At 43.4% G+C, this 14,105-nt stretch overlaps 1 protein-coding gene across 1 annotated transcript in view; it reads right to left on the reverse strand.

Moving 5' to 3' along the window:
* The window catches only part of bach2b (BACH transcriptional regulator 2b), a 91,665-nt gene extending 91,184 nt beyond the window's left edge, over positions 1 to 481 (reverse strand). The window contains exon 1 of the mRNA XM_076084002.1: positions 228 to 481. The gene's annotated coding sequence lies outside the window, so the exon portion shown is untranslated. The remainder of the gene's footprint in view (positions 1 to 227) is intronic.
* Between the last annotated feature and the right edge of the window lie 13,624 nt (positions 482 to 14,105).

Here is a 14,105-nt window from a genome sequence, read left to right on the forward strand (position 1 = left end):
TATAAGTGACTTTTTGTGTGTTTTTGACCCCCATACATCACAGTGAGGCGGACTCTCCCGGCTCTGTAGCCCACCGCTGCGACACTTATGCAAGTTTGCAACTGGGCTCTACGAGAGCGTCAACAATAGACTGAGATTGACAAACCGTGAATTCACACACACACGCACGCACACATAGCACGGCGAGATATCGATCAGAGAGGTAGAAAACGTGCACGGCGACTCACCTTTTACTTCCTATTCTTGCTCGTATTCCAGCGCTTTTGTCCGTTTCCCACATAAGTTCTTTCACATGATGACTCGCTTTCGTCGCTTCCTCAAAGCCTCCCGGGCTGCAGATATCGGTGACTTCTTCTATTAAAAAAACAACGTCTAGTGTGACTCCAAGGTCCGTTTGTTGCCGACTGCGCGCGCGCGCGTGTGTGTGTGTGTGTGTGTGTAAAGCGTGCGTGGTGATCCAGCGCGGCGTGCCGCTCCGTCTCCGCTGTTTGTTACACTCGACTGGAACGCCTACTCTCGGTCGCTACATTGTTGACATTCGGCCGCTGACGTCACTCCATCCCCTCATTCACAACATCGTCAGCGCAGCGCGGCTTTGCCGTTGGTGCCCGCGCGGGGCGCGCGCGTACTCCCTCGAACGTGCGCAGCGGAGCTTGGAGAATCGCACTAGCGGCTACTCGCTCAAGTCCCTCCCCTCGTGCTCGCTGGTTCGGCGGCCGAAAAGCCCCCACCGCACTCCCTCCTCCTCCTCCTCCTTCTCCTCCCACACACACACACACACACACACACACACACACACACACACACACACACAGCAGGAATATGACGGTGAAAGATGACACAAGGCATTTTTGACAAGCTGCAGATGCAAATGTGAAGAATAATTACTCCAGTGTTTACTTATGTTTTGAATTTTGAAACCACCATAAAACTCATTTCCATCCAAAAAATAACAACATATTAAATATATATATATTTATATATTATATCTATAAATATTTTTTGCGGGGGGGGCAAACGATCTTAAAATTGATTATCATAAATCATAAGGTTCCCTTGCAAAAATAAAGGATAAATAAAAACATTGTGTGAGTCTCTTCTTTCTTATATAATGATTGCTGTTTAAAAAAAAAACAGGTTCTATTTTACACATCATAAAGAGACAACTTGTTCCTAATCCTATTGTCATATCCCTAGACAGAGACAGAGACAGTGTGAACAGCCCCCACATTTGCTTCTAGGCGCTATTTCAAAAAAACCTTTTTGGTCTACTTATTGTATTGTTCTGTCATTTTCATTTCGTCCTTTGTAACTCATGTATTTTACAGATTTACAGGGGGGGGGGGGGTATTATTGATTCAGCATGTTTGTTGTCAGCTGTTCCTTTTCTATTTTCACAGAAGCACACCTTGGGAAGTATCCCACAGTGTTATGCCTGGATGATTCATTAATCATGCAGATTGCAGCTGTGTGATGTGTTTCTGTTTATATATTTTTGCTTACTCTCCGGTGTTTACTCCCCTGATGAAGAAAATTAGCTTGTGGTTATTTGATTTTAGGGGAACTATACACCCATTTTCAAAAATTCATACATGTTATTCCTTCGGTCTAAGACATTCCAAACATATTAGTCACCATTAAGAACTCTCACCCAAATCCCAAAACTAGAGCCATCGAGTATAAAGCGCGGAGCTGCTCCATAAGACGGTGAATTGGAAAAGATTTTATGGATGACACTGAGAGCAGCCAAGGGAATGCTCGGAGTATATGGATGCATTTTCTGTTTAGCTCATGTTCACAAATATTGCTTGAGCTCGCCTGAAAACAGGTTTTTTATTTATTTGCAATAATTTAAATTACAAAACCAAACTGACAAACATTGAACCTTAGATGATTGGGGCCCATAGGGGTCTGGGGCTGCTGGGTAGTTACCCTATATGCCCGGTTGGTAATTTAACCGTGGTTCGACGAGCGGTCACATATGTCTTGCCTATAAAGGGGTACCAAAAGGTTTAATAGCAGTGGCCAATTGTACGGCAGAATGGATTTAGGGAGGACGTCGTGTAACATTTTTTATTTCCCAATGTTTTGGGGGTTCTTGTATTGATATAAATGCTAAATCCAATATAAAGTACTCTACTGGCAATGGGAAAAGAGTCTATCGCTGTTTAAAAAAGTGCATATGCACGCTCATTTTAGTGAAACAAAGGTATTAGTGAACGTATTCGGAGAGAAAACTCATAAGGAAAGGGGCTCATTTCTAAGTTTTCATAAGTGAAAACAGCAAACAAACAGAAATGGAAATGCATGATGCTAAATGAGCGGAGCGAGGTGGTGGGAGGGAGGTAAGCCCGAGAGCGCCGCTTGGCTTGAACATCAGCCATGTGAGGGAGGCAGTCTTTTTTATCTTTTGCTTTTTTTTGTTCTGGAAGGAGCTCACATCCTATTTGGACAAGCGAACTGGAGATGTTTTAATTTCTAATGCAAAAACCACCCCTGAGGAGTTTGCATGTAATTATGAATTATCACAGCGCAGCAGACGGCCCCCTTCTTCACGGCAGCCGTCACTTCTCGCAGGATGTTCAATGAGTGGCATTCAAAGAGCAGCTCCCTGTGCTACCGCATGCATTAAACTTGCGATTTGAAATGGTGCTGCTGCTGGCTGCTGACATCAAAACAACCAACAGGCGTTTGTTATTGGCGTGGAGAAAGCTTTAAAGTGAGTGAGAGTCACGGGGGAAAAAGAAAGTCTTGTGCACACTGTATGCAAAAGGGAGGTGACGATGTCATTTTATGATGATGAGAAGGGCAACTTATGAAATGAATGTCAAAAATGCCATTATGATTGAATTCCTATCTTTAACTCACAGGAATTCTCTTTATTAAATCAGCCCCAATGACTTTAAACCTGATGCGATACAATTAACCTGAACTCCATATGCTACACTAGGGGAGATCGGGGGTGATTGTAACATATTTCACATTTCTGTCTGTCTCTTCGAGCTCTTTTGAGCCGATGCGCTCAAAATGTGATACAAACTAGTCATACATGCCTTCTATTAAATGGTGGAGCGGATTTCTCTGAAACACAAACAGCATAGCGTGGGCTTCTTTGGCCCACAGATAGCACTAAAATTCCGCTTTGGTTCGGTTTCTCACAACTAACCCAGACTCTTGTAGCAATGAACTAGCTTACCTTTCAGCTAACAGCTAAAACATTACCACAAACAACTTGTATTATGTTCCTTATACACTTGTCGGTGTCTGCCAACGGGTAATACTTCCTCACATGAGGTGCAAAGGTGCTAATAACCATTTTATTGTAACTGCATGTGGCCATTAGCGCTAATCTTTGTGAATTGGACTGCTTTTGCAATGAGGTTGATTGACATAGAAAGGGGACAATTTTTGCGCCCAAAAGTCTGCATATTACCTAATTTAAATACATGTAGGCTAAATAGAGCAGTAGCTCCGAGACGCTATTTGCTCGGCAGCGCAGTTAGGGGGGGGGGGGGGGGTGCATTTCGCAGTTTGCGGGTGCTTTTGAGAACTACACGTTTTTTAAAAATGTCTCGTCTGTGCACTTTTAGCGGCCACAAAAGTCGCACACACCTTGGCAGGTGTTGAAACGTCAGCGAATGTTGACGCCAACGTTAGCAAGCAAAGCTAACTCGGCTGCGCTAAGCTAGCGGCACAACTACAAAAGAAAACATTAGTCTCCAGTTTTGCGTAACTTTACAGCTATTTAAATGGCGTTTACACCGCGAGGTTCTGGGCATCTTTTCAGTAACTCTTTAGCACCAACGTGGCTCTCTGTCCATCTCAGTCTCTTGTCCCCTCCTTACATACAACACATGCCTTGTGACTGTAATACCAGACAATAGCAATCCATACTTCTGCACAATACCCATTCTCTTCACCACGATACCATAGCTTTTTAAGACACACACAGCTTTAATCGCTAACCATTGTTAGCTAACTGTACGTGGACCGAAAAATAGGGTGAAAACACTATTTAATAACGGTTTAATGCTCTTTTGAAAAAATAAATCTTCAAAATAGCTGCACTATCTTTATAGTTTATATTTCCTGACACAAAAGGGGAGGAGAATTCAAATTGTAGTTGTTACTCTAAACATGCTGCTCCTCTACAGGCTCAACAAACATGTTTTATAACAGACAGGGGGGCCATTTGCTTAATCCAAATGATACTTTTTATGCGCAAAATCAGCTTACCTCAAACTCAGACGGCGGCCACAGATTTCATTGCAGCCTGCACATACTGCCGCTTGAAATGAATGCATTACTGATCATTTAAAAGTTAAATTTGACAGAAGGTGCACTGAAATGAGGAGCTAAATGCTAAATAAAAAGTACAGCTCTGAAAAGGAGAATTGCAATCTGTCAAGGGGCTGATTTTTGTGGAGGGGGGGTTCCAGAGAAACCGTTTTTACAATCCAGCGGCTAATCCCCTAGATTAGTGGAAGGTATTCATATTCATATTCATCCACGCAGAAACCTCTGAGACATCTGAAGTGGAACCTAAAGTGGAGCTGAGCAAAAGCTGGGCCGGGGGGGCCTTCAGCAGCCGGGAGCGGACCCCGTGTCTAAAGGGGCTGGGAGACGAGCCTCGACTACCTTTGTCTCGGCGCGGTGCATTCACAGTCAACATCTAGCTCATGCTCCCGATGCACTTAAATGCATGAGGAAAATGTAATTACAGAGCATGGAGTCCCTGAACACACACACACACATGCATAGACACACACAGTAAGCGGTGGCATTTCTGCACTCGATGACCTCTCCGTCGAGGCCTTTTCAAGAAAGGCGGCTGACTGAAGTTGGGTGGCGGAAACGTAGAGGGGGAAAGGAGAGGGGGTGAAAGAGTCCACAGAGCGAAGGCATTGGCCTAGCCTTCCCGCCCAGTGCCCGTACTATGGACAAACACTGCGTTCTTATGTCAGGAAGTCCAATTAGACTTAATAAAAGCAGCATGTGAAACGTCTGCCATTCCTCCACGACAGAGAGAGGAAGCTCCATGCGGACAGGAGGCTATGAAGAAGCTCTGAAACCCGTCAGCTTAGGGACGAGGCGACGCTGCCGATTGTGCAACACGAGCGGAATGTTAGTTTGGTGGGTAGTTGTCGGAAGAAAATGCGTCCCGTCATGATTGCGTTACTGAGAGGCAACCGATGACAGCCACGTCGACATGGGGGTTACTTTTTAACCAGGCGTGCAGGTGCAACACTGTACCAGTGCTGCTCCAAGACACCGTGTCCTATATGGTTAGCAATTGTGAAGCTATTTGTAGATGAATGCACCTCTCTGTATATTCAACATCAAGTGCATGTCTGTTCCCGGAGTTAGGGATCCCTCCTCTGTTGCTCTTCCTGATCTGATATTCCTGATATTTCTCTGATGTGTATATATATATATATATATATATCCTCGACTGGGACGTGTCACGTGTCGTAGTGTCCCTGAGCAAGACACTGAACCCCCGGCTCCCCGGGCGCCTATCATTGTCAGCCCACTGCTCCCTATATACACGGATGGGTCAAATGCAGAAGGCAAATTTCGTGTATATGTATATGACAATAAAAATGGTTTCTTCTTCTTTCTTAATATACTTTATTCATCCCCAGTGGGCAATTTGTTAAATGCTGACAAAGGCAAATTTGTGATGTGTAAAGACAAATGAACCCTGCGTCAGATTCAATAAGATTGTTTTTTTTTAATGTCCATTGCCAAAATTTGTAAAATTCTCCCCTTTCAACTATATTTGCGCGAATGAATGATGGTTAATGTGAGGCAACTAAAACACTTTGCGATTGCCTGCGTCTTGTGACTCGGGAATACAGTTAGGATTCAACAGTAAAAAGGAGGATAAGTGGAATTCTACAATGTACCTTTGCAACACCAGCAACACCAGCATTCAGTGCACCTGTGACAAATGAGTCAATGTTCGGGTTTAAAATAAGTGCAGAAGTGATGTTACTTAAGTATAGAAATTACGTGACAAATAAGTCACCGTTGTGGTTAAAATAATTGCGAAAGTGGCGTTACTTAAGCATGGAAGTCACGTGACAAGTCAACGTTTGGGTTATAATAACTTCGGAACCGCCGTCACTTAAGAACAGAAGTTACGTGAGAAATGAGTGAACATTTGGGTTACAATAACCACGGAAATGTAAACGGAAGTTGCGTGACAAATAGATCGACATTGACTTTTGGTTTCACACAGGACACCAACAGTGGTCTCACCCACCCAACCAAAACAAAACACGAATTAGAGTGCATTCCCTTTGGAAGGTGGAGCTACCGGCAGCGTATGAGATCAGCCAGTGCAGATTTACGACTCTTGGATGCAGCACTGCTGGCGACGCAGTTGAGTGACAACGTCAGATTAATCACATACCGCTATTTAGGAGGGATAAAGCATGATCTCATTCACACACATACACTTGCAGCTGTATTCAGCTTCCTGTTTGCACAGAGAAGGCTCATTATTAAAAGAGCCCATGAGAGCCATTTGCAACACATTGTGGGACTACAATGTACAGGAGGTTTTTAGTAATTAATTTTATTTACTCAACTATTTGGGGATTTCACGAAGCTTTTCATTCAGCAACAGCAGCACCTTTTGTATCCAGCGCCATTCTGTAAATTTGCTCCGTGAGCATAACAGGCACATGTATAATCCTGCACCTTCTCAAAGCGGTGACTCATAGGAAAAGCGTTCCAAGCAAAAAAGAAAAAGAAAAAAAGAAGCCCTGCTCAGAACAAGATGCACGTCAGTCAAAGCGTCCTCACTTCGAGAGCGAGGATGACTCATTTCCAAGCGATTCATCGGGGTTGGCGGTCATGCAGATATAATCCCACCAGCCAAAAGAGAACTTCCACGAATCTGCTGGCTAAGCGGGGCGGCAAGTCCAGGCAAGAGATTCCACAAAGACGTAAATGCAGCGCTGTTGTGGCAAAATGCCTTTGATTACATCAATTACTGCGAGCTCGACGGTGCCTCGCGGGGGCGATCTAACCGCCATTCATAACAGACCGACCTGTCAGACTCAGGTTAAGTTCAGGGCAGCTTCTCGTTCCTCGGGAAACAAACACAATGTCGCATATGCAAGAAAGCACATCAACAAATACACACATGCATGCACACACACGACAGACATTCATGTATGCATTTAACCTCTTGAACTCAGATTTAAACTGTTTTCTACAGTCTTTACCACATTTCTGTATCTTGAATATGATGCTTGTACTGTAACTACTAAACATGCAAATGCATGATGCGAGATGCATTGTCATTTTCATACGAAAAAACAAGTTATTGCAGTTTTTTTTTTTTTTGCACGTTTAATTTACTTCTACCTACGTCTTCGGTCTGTCTTCTCCTTTTCCAACATTCTCCATAAGGAGCTTTAACGTTAGAAAAATACATTTTCCCATAGTGTTGAACACATTAATTTTTTATCTCTCTGTTCCAACATGTCACTGAAACTTTATGATACTTATACTAAGTTTTCGAGTTTTCAGAATTAAGGGTTTTTCTCTCACAAAAAAAACAAAAAGATGTGCATTCATCACACCACTTCACATGCAATTATCTTACATGTAGGCACATGTATGCATTCAAACAGTTTCAGTATGCAACACCAAAATGACAAGTGTCGTTATGAGAGTTAGCGGCCATTTTATTTTGAAATGCAAAAGTAGATAACACTAACTGAGGAACACGGACAATATTGCGATGCACTGATAATGTTATATGTGATACATAATACAGAGGATTGCATTGCCCATGCACTGTGAGCTTTTTTTAGAGTAGACTTTGCACATTGCAGCTGTTGCGAAATCAGTCTCTTCACTGTGTTTGTGTGAAGTGAGTCATTTCAAAAATGTTTCCGTTTAATCACAGTGCAGTAAATGCACACGTGAAAAAGGAAATCAATGTGTATTCTAACAAATCTCTTCATTCTTTTGCTTGATTTATTTTTATTTTGGCATTTCAAATCTTCCATATTCTCTTTCTAACTTATGTACAGTATACAGTGGGTACGGAAAGTATTCAGACCCCTTTAAATTTTTCACTCTTTGTTTCATTGCAGCCATTTGCTAAAATCAAAAAAGTTCATTTTATTTCTCATTAATGTACACTCAGCACCCCATCTTGACAGAAAAAAACAGAAATGTAGAAATTTTTGACCTCATGATTCTCTGACATGCACTGTGAGCTGTAAGGTCTTATATAGACAGGTGTGTGCCTTTCCTAATCAAGTCCAATCAGTTTAATTAAACACAGCTGGACTCCAATGAAGGAGTAGAACCATCTCAAGGAGGATCAGAAGAAATGGACAGCATGTGAGTTAAATATGAGTGTCACAGCAAAGGGTCTGAATACTTATGACCATGTGATATTTCAGTTTTTCTTTTTTAATAAATTTGCAAAAATTTCTACATTTCTGTTTTTTTCTGTCAAGATGGGGTGCTGAGTGTACATTAATGAGAAATAAAATGAACTTTTTTGATTTTAGCAAATGGCTGCAATGAAACAAAGAGTGAAAAATTGAAAGGGGTCTGAATACTTTCTGTACCCACTGTATATATTTAAACACAGAACATGTTTTTATGGCCGCATCAATCCATCAAATGAACATTTCCCTAGAATTCAGAAAATGTTTGTTATCTTTAAAACAAGAATTAAAAATCAAGTTCGGTAGGTCTGAACACAGCTTGACCGCATGACTCATTGTTGGGTCAGTGAGGTCATTTTTTCAGCTTTTTTTTTTTTGTCTTTGAGTGGAAGACAAAGCCTTGATCATTCACTACAGCTTCTTCTTCTGATGACAGTAAAGCTTTGAATCCTGAATGGGTTTTTTGGGCTGCATCAGTCACTCAAATGGGATTATTCTGTATGTTTTATGCATCATTTTAGACTTTTGGCATCCTTGGATACTCTCCAAACTTAAGTGCACAACATACTGTACATTGTAACAATGAACCCACTGCTGGGTTTGACAGAGTCAGAGAGGTTAACAGAAAGAAACTATTGGAATGCTACAGCAAAGCCCACCTCCCAGTGTGTGTGTGTGTGTGTGTGTGTGTTCTCTGAGGAACTACTGTTTGGCTGGCTTAGTGGAGAGAACCGTGGGGTCAATCCCTGCCTCCGGTTTACCGCCGGTTCCATCTGACAGGCCGGGCTAGTTTGCAGAGATGAAAAAGGTAAAACGCATGAACCTCCGCGGATGACAGGTTGTCATCATTTTGTGCGAGTGTGCGCGTGTGTGGCACGCATGATGAACGTGGGCGGCGAAGTTGGGTCGAGTTGCAGAGTTCACACAGGCGGAGTGCCAGTTCCTTGGCATACATGAGGCACGGCCAATCATAGTTTTGGTTGTTTACCCTCTGAGTCTGTGCTCGCGGTTTGACCCTCGGGGCGGGAAACCGAGCGAATCCAAACAAATGGATAGATCATGTGAAAAGGTGGAGATTAATATCAAGCTACAAGTGTTTTTTGAGAGGCAGACGCTGATCTGACTGTCGACAGGCGCGCCAACGCCCGTTAAATCCGGCTCATGCACATCCTGCAAATACCAGAGTCTGGTATCATAAAGTGTGACAGCGCAAAAGAAAAAAAAGAAAGCCATGCTGATAGTTTGGGTTTTATTTGTTAAGGATATATCCCTTGTCCCCCCCTGAAAATAATCTAGAGATCTATGTGGGTCTCCAAGGGTAGTCCCCAAATGTTTTGCATGACCAAAGAAGTGGACATAATCGTCACCCATTGGTTTGTTGACTGCGGTTTTGAAGCCACACCCTAAAGCATACCCTGCTTTATGGTCTATTGACTCTAAATGGGACCATCATTTACGAAATGAACATCATGCTGTATTGAAGACAGACTTGAAACTAGAGATTGAGACCATAAACTCATGTTTACAATGTTTACTGAGGTAATAAATCAAGTGAGAAGTAGGGTCATCAGTAAAGACTTCTATACAAGCTGACTTCTTTTTTTCAACCAGAGGAGTCGCCCCCTGATGGCCATTAGAGAGAATGCAGGTTTAAGGCACTTCTGCGTTGGCTTCACTTATCAGAACTAAAGGTGGCAGCCTGTGTATGACACATGGCGTTACATGTTATCAGCTGCATTGAAGCTATATTAAAGTGTTTAAAGTGAAATATTTTTAAAGCTGCATCATTCCAGCAAATGGAAATATTTCAGATGCATCGTTTTGTACACATTTTGTAATCTTTTTAACCAAACACATTCAAATAAATAAATGTAACAAACAGAAGGACATGATGTCTAGCAATCTAATCCCCAACCACTGCAGCACCTCCATGGTCGGGAGTGCACTCAGTAGATTTAGACCTGTGTCTGACTCTCCCGGTCAGTCCGGTAAACAGAGGCTTACAGTCTGCCAGCATCAGGAGGCTGTTTACATGGGAAGTGGACCTGGATCCAACTAAGCCGCTTGTCCAGAAAGTCTAAACAGGTGAAATCCTTTAAGTCGGCCCGATCGTCGGAGCGACAGTTCCCTGTCTGTCACCACTCTCTGGCTGAGGCCGTGCAGTTGAGCCGAGTAAACAGAACGGGAGTGAATCGGGTGCGAGGGGGGGGGGGGGGGGTGAGTCATCAGTTCTGCGCTCGCCGGGCCTTTCTGTGCGCTCTGCGTGCCTCAGTCTGCTGAACATCCGCTCCCCTCAAGGCCCTTCGTCACCGCAGGCATACTTCAGCAATTACCTTCTCTCGCCCACACGCTGTCAGTCACATGGGCCGTAATAACAGGCTGTCGCGCTGTCCCACTCCAAAACTCGTTCACCGGCACTCTCCGGCTGTCACACACACACAAACACACACACACACACACACACACCATTGACTGTGCACATCCTCCTGAATATGATTACAGGGGCTAAACACGGCGCTATTTGATTTTTATTATTACATTTAACAGATTTTACAAAGGATGAATCCCAAACTACTGACAAGGACATTCCTTTTTCTTTTTTCCCCATTTTTTGTAAAATATATATTTTTTAAAATCTAAAACAATTATTTCTTAAATCAAATTGTAAATGAATTATTCAATGCCACATGTGTAATATGAAATGTTTCACTTGTAGTGACGAACCCAGAGATTTATCACCAACTCCGAGCAGCTAAAAGGGAGAGTAAATATTGGACAGTGAACATGTGCACACAAACATGAGTCCAAATGAATGGTGTTGTTGCTCCGTGTCTGTTGGATGTGTAAACGGGCAAATGTTTGCTGACACATTTAGAAGGTGATATATGTCAATGCTGGGTTTATGGCTTGTTGCACTGCCCTCAAGTGGCCAAAAAGAGACAAAACAAATGAATGAGTTCCCAGATTTAAGCAGTGCATTCGACTATGAATAGATAGTTTAAAAAAAAAAATCTACTATGTCTTGAGTAGAGTAAAGCAATGTATCCTTGTGCAAACAAATGTTTTCCAAATTTTTCACGTGTTCTCCTACAAATTCATTTCTGCTCGTTACATCCATACATCTTTTCAAAATAAACGTCCTTCACAGGAAACAACTAAGTTTCCTGTGAACTCAAGGTACATTCATGTTACCTTGAGTACGTTAATATTTTCATGCACAATGATGCTTTTGTATTTTTCTTGACTGTGCACGTAATGATAACACACGCATGGCTCATTCACATTGCAGGTGACATTAGAGGTGTGAATCTTCTTGGGCTGGACACCAATATTCGACTTTTCGTTTGCTGGGTAGGTATTTGGTTTTCAATTTTGTTATTATTTTTGTTTGTCTTAATAAAATGACATGAAATTTAAAAAAAAATTTGTCAGAATTGTCAACTCACAAAAAAAAAAAAAAAGCAATTCTTTGAAATCATCTGATCTGTGCAATCGAGCACTGACGCATCAAAGCTCGCCGTGTGAACGGGCCCGTTATTATGCAAACGGCATGCACTTACTACGCCTCCAGACCTGCAAACCTCGAGCCGAACCAGCCAGTAAATAAACAGCCCTCTTGACATTTCACTGTTTATTTGTGCCTTTTTTTTTTTTTTTTCCAGACCTTTGCTTGTGGAAAGAAACTGTGCGGGTTGATGCAGGCTCTGTGTTTACGCGGCAAGAAGAAAAAAAGGCCTGTTATTGGTCTGAACTGCCTCCCACAGCCAGTTTCACCTGCTGCTGAAAAGATGCTGCGGTGTGAAGCGCTTTAAACCCCGCGGTAATAAAAAGGCCTCAGCGGAGGATGTCAGTCATATCATAGCACATCGACACAGCTTTAGAGGCTTCCCCCGCCATGGATACAAATCGAGTTGACACACACTCTTGCTTGTGGCTATACAGGAGGTGTGAGGAACTTGCTGATGCGGCGATACGATGGGCTCTCATCACTTCCCATCCTTTATATCCTGAACCACGAGGGGCGTCCGGGAAGGAGATGTTCATCTCACCATGACGCCTCACCTCTCACTCACGCTGTGCTCTCCAGCATGAGGAAGGCAGCGCTGCCGTCTGCTGCGGTCAGCTGCTCGGCACTCAACACATCACAGTTAACGTTGAGGTTATAATACAACTCGTCAATTGTCCTTTTATGGCAAAGGTAGTGACGATAATGAGATGACAATTGACTGAAAACATGCTCGAACTAACGGTTGATTTGTCATGTCGTGATAAAGGTAGCGATGCCCAGATAATACATTTACAAGTTTTGTGGAAAATGATATTTTGAGTGTTCACTATTGTGTTAATATCATGTATGTAATGCTATTCTATCACGTTTGATGAAAATATTACAGCAGTAGGATTTGTTCAAAGTGGCCTACTGTAAATATGGTAACTATCTAGAATACATTCATGGAACTAATTCTGGTCCAGATAAGACGACTAATTTCATGGTAATGTAGCACCCCCCGTTACCACAGAAATCCGATTCAAAACACCGTAAAGGCACGTCCACACAGGAAGCAGTGTTATACAAATATAAATCTTTTATTAATACCAATCTAACTGTGTGAAGCAACCAGTGACAGCTGGTTTAGCGGGCAGGAGGAGTTCACAGACCGTGCACTAAGATCGGCCTCAAACAATTTAAAGCAAAACAAACAAAACAACAAACCAAGGCAGCGTCCCACTAACTAGAAAAGAAATGAAAACAAAAACATAAGTAATCACAAACAACTGCCAATAAACAGAAAACAAACCCAAAAAGATTGTAATTCCACCCACCGAATGTTCAGCAACCCAGCCACCCCCACTTGGATTCCCCCTCAGCTACCATTGGAAGCTGCTCAGGAAGCTCTAAAAACCACACAACATTACATCTTTCTTAATTATACCCAATTTCCCAACATACGACATCCATAAAGAAAAACCCTTCCACTCTAAATATATTTACCCGAGTCAACCTCCCCCGAACACACGCTGTCCCCTCCGTAACGGATGCCTCCCAGACACTGCGCCAACGACGCAACTTCTCATGCGGCGTCACGCTACGTCTATGCTTGTTGTGGGAGAGGAAGTAGTTGGACTCGGCACCCCCGCTTGTGGCGGCGGAGACAGAGCCGAGTCACACACAGCCGCTCGTGACGGCGGAGAGAAAGACAACGGCCGCGAATTGCCAGCAGGTGCATCTTTTCACCTAATCAGGCCCGTGCACCTCATTACTGGTCCGCCGGACCCAATAGTGTCACCCCGTCAGTTTCACTTGGTTACATCCACCCCCCCCTTAATCAATCAGTGTCCCACTGATGGCATATGTCCCCTCCAGATCCCACATCAACCTTCCCCCTTAGATGGCTTACCGCAGACCTCGGCAGCCGGTGCGGGTTAGAATGAACCCCCGCAGTAGCACGCTTGGACCTCCGAAGTGGAGGTAATGGCGAAGGCACAGGTGATGGCAGTGTCCGTGGTGAATGCAGGGCATGTGTACTCTCACCTGCACTCCGTCCCTCCTCGCCCACAGAGGGGGTAGCCCCCGTAGGACGGGGGGGAGACAGCCCTTCTAAACCAACTTCCCTCTCTCTTTCCCCTTCCCCCTTTCCCTTCACAATGCTCCCCGGCCCATCGGCCCAGACCATCGCAAGC

The sequence above is a fragment of the Anarhichas minor genome, unplaced genomic scaffold (assembly GCF_050575085.1).
Source record: "Anarhichas minor isolate MPS153535 unplaced genomic scaffold, ASM5057508v1 ptg000136l, whole genome shotgun sequence".
Lineage (NCBI taxonomy): Eukaryota > Metazoa > Chordata > Actinopteri > Perciformes > Anarhichadidae > Anarhichas > Anarhichas minor.